This window comes from Pteropus vampyrus, unplaced genomic scaffold (genome assembly GCF_000151845.1).
Source record: "Pteropus vampyrus isolate Shadow unplaced genomic scaffold, Pvam_2.0 Scaffold13, whole genome shotgun sequence".
Classification (NCBI taxonomy): Eukaryota; Metazoa; Chordata; class Mammalia; order Chiroptera; family Pteropodidae; genus Pteropus; species Pteropus vampyrus.
In genome coordinates this window covers 12,674,568-12,677,785 of record NW_011888794.1, presented here as the reverse complement: position 1 = coordinate 12,677,785, position 3,218 = coordinate 12,674,568, and positions in this window count along the sequence as shown.

The following is a 3,218-nucleotide window of genomic DNA, read 5'->3' as shown; positions in this document are numbered from 1 at the left end:
TGTTACTATTTTAAAAGTAGTCTTGGGAAATTTTCATTAAATACTAATTTTTATTAAAGTGACCATCATTCTAACTTTCAGTAGCAAGCTTTACATCCTATAAGGAAAGGTAAAACAAAAATATCATTTTATAGCAACTGCAATGCACAAATTCTTAAAAGTGAGATTAAATTGGAAAATCCTCAGTCCCTCTCATCACAATACTGACGGGTCTTTCAGCTTCCCGCAGTTGGTTGCCAGTTGCTGCTTCATAGGCATAGGGAACAAATCAAAGTGTCCCTTTTCGATCCTGATGCTGCAAAGTCCAATTTTAGGTGATGCGGACTAGAAAAAAAAAAGTTTCATGTATCGTTTTGGAATTTTACCTCCTATAGGAAGACTTTCTTACCCTCTCGACATTGATTAGCATCCTCTCCATGGTCAGGGCCAGCTTCATGGGCCTGCCTGCGACTTGTGCAGTCTTGCAAGCCTGCCTGCGCATCAGAGCCTCCACACTTGATTTAATGCGTTACTATCACTGTCTTAAAATTCTCGATCACCTTTTGAATAAGAGGCTCATATTTTCATTTTGCCCCGGGTACCACATGAGCCAAATCACACTGATAAATCACAGCTGGGCTTGGTAGGTAGTGTCAAGTGACCTCCAGGATGGACAAACCAATAGTCAACTGTGATGATCATAGATAAAGTTGAGTTATTTGATATTTTTGTGATCATATTTGCATAAGCTTCCCGTACATGTTTGGCTATTGCTTCATTTTACGATTCATTAAATTTCGTTCTATTTAAATAGCAGTTTCCAAATTTGTTTCATTGTGTTCTGATTGTTTTTCAAAACTCATAAATCTAAGTTCGGTGATACGGCATGTAATCTTTGGTGATACATTGTAACATTATGTCGTCCTGATGAAACGGGAGGGGAAATGAAATATCCAAATTGCCACATATTTTCTTCTTCTTTTTTTTTTTTTTTTGAGAAAATTTTCCTTGCCTCCGAAAAGCTGGCTTTTTAAATTTGAAATCTTTAGAGCCGTAATTTTGTATCCAAAAGGGCTATAAAGACTAGACAGGTCACACGCATCGAGGAGAGACCAGGTGTGAATGATGTAAAAGGCAATTCTGAACACGATTTCCTCACTTCGTCCCATATAGCTCTGAAGTATTTTTTCCGTTCCCTTATATAAGCTTTTTGAGATAAAGGAAAAGAGGCTCTTTAGAGAAAATTTCTGTAACATTTAGCCTTTATGAAGAAATGTTAAATTTGAAATCCAGTGACAGCAACCCACGCAGTTAGCTAACCTCCTGTCAGTGGGAAGAATGATTTGGTACAATTTCCTATGTTTCTGTAACCTCTAGAAACTTCTCCATCCATAGCTAATAATGCTGTGTGCGCCACCATCGCACTGTGGAAAAAAAAAACGTAATGTAAGCCACACATGTTAATTAAATTTTTTCTAGAAGCCACATTAAAAAAATAGGCAGGGGAAATGAATGCTAATAAAATATTTTATTTAACCTAGTACATCAAAAATATTACCATTTCAACATGTGATCAATATAAAACTTACTAATGAGATATTTTATATTCTTTTCTCTCATAGTAAGTCTTTGAAATCCAGTATGCGTTTTGTATTTATAAGACATCTTGGTTTGGACAAGTCATACTTCAGCTGCTCAGCAGACACACGTGGCTGGAGGCTACCGTATTAGAAAGCTCAGTTGGACAAGTTCTGCTGTGCTTAGGTGCCCAACATCACACCGCTAGGAAGTTAATACATCCAACAGCTTCGCTCAGTATTTTGGCCTCTTTGCCCTTTTCCCTACCTTGACTTCTCCCTAAGGACAGAATTTCGACACCTAGCTTGGACTTAGCATGTGCAGGGTTTGAGTCGATTCACCGAGGGAAGCAATGGAACAGAAAAATAAGGGACAATAAAATGTGCAAACGCTGTAATAGTTGCAGTGGTCACGTGTAGGATTTCCAGGTGACGACTTCTCACGGATGCAGAGAGACTTTGCTTTTTCTTACAGTGGGAGATGTATGGGGCTAGACACGTGCGAGTGATTATGGGGACAACAGGCCCAGCTGTGGACGCTGACGTTGTATGTAGCTCAGGCGGTTTGGATGTGAGGCTAGCAGGGCTTCTGCAGTGGGGCAGGTAAGCAAGAGGAAGAAGCCCCTTCGCCTCTGGTTGGGGAAACCAACTCACCTGGTCTTTGAGGGCTGATTGGGTGATTGACAAAGTCCAATAGGTGTGGAGAACTCGGGCGTTGCTGTGGGGGTGCCGTGAGGCTGTGCCTCAGGAGATGGCGAGAGGAAGTTAGGTGGCAGCTTGTGGTCCTAGGTCTCTGGGCAGAGACTCTCAGCTGGGGTCCAGAGGTCAGCCTGAGGCTTGCTGTCTCCTGAGTCCCTCTGTCTCTGGTGGTGGCGGCGTTTCCTGATCACGCTGATGTCCACGAGGGAAATACTTCTGAGCGCTCTCGTGGCTCCTTGGTCCAAATTTTGCCTTAGAAGATGTAAAGTTTCTCTTTTCCTCTAAAAAATTAGTATATGTGACCGCCTAACATTTCGCTGCTTCTCTTTAGCATCTGGGCAGAGCATTGTACTGGTTCCCCTCAGTGGCACATTTCACCAGCTTGGCTCTGCATCTTGTCAGGGTCGACAATTTGGCTGCAGGTTGAAAACGTAGGTATTTGGTGGCAAAGTCCGTATTTTGGGGTTTGAGTCTTCTAAACCACGATGGGATGACTGGACCTAGGTGGCTCCGGATACAGGATATGCTTAGGGAAATGGTGGTTTGGGGGTCGGGTCAGGCTGGGGCGCAGCTCTAGGAGTTCCGATCCGAGGATGAGTTGCTAGCGTTGGCTGCGAGACGTGGCAGGGTCTTGGCCGTAATCGTGACCCTGGAGGGAACTCGGGTTCTTTACCTCAGGCAATTTCCGTGGCTTGAAATTTACTCCCTTTCCTCTGATGCTAATTAAAAAGTTAATATTTTCTCCAACCCTAGCTTAAGAATTTCCTTCACAATTCTCATTAAGTCAACCCATTCATCCATTCACTCATTCACTCACTCATTCATTCATTTATTAAATATGTTCCTTCGGTCGGCAGATGTTTATTAGGTACCAAGTGCTAGGCACTGAGTGAGGCGTTGGAGAGTCAAAGCCGGTGAGGCCTTCGCCTCATCCTGAAGAAGCTCACTCGCTACGATTTCTTC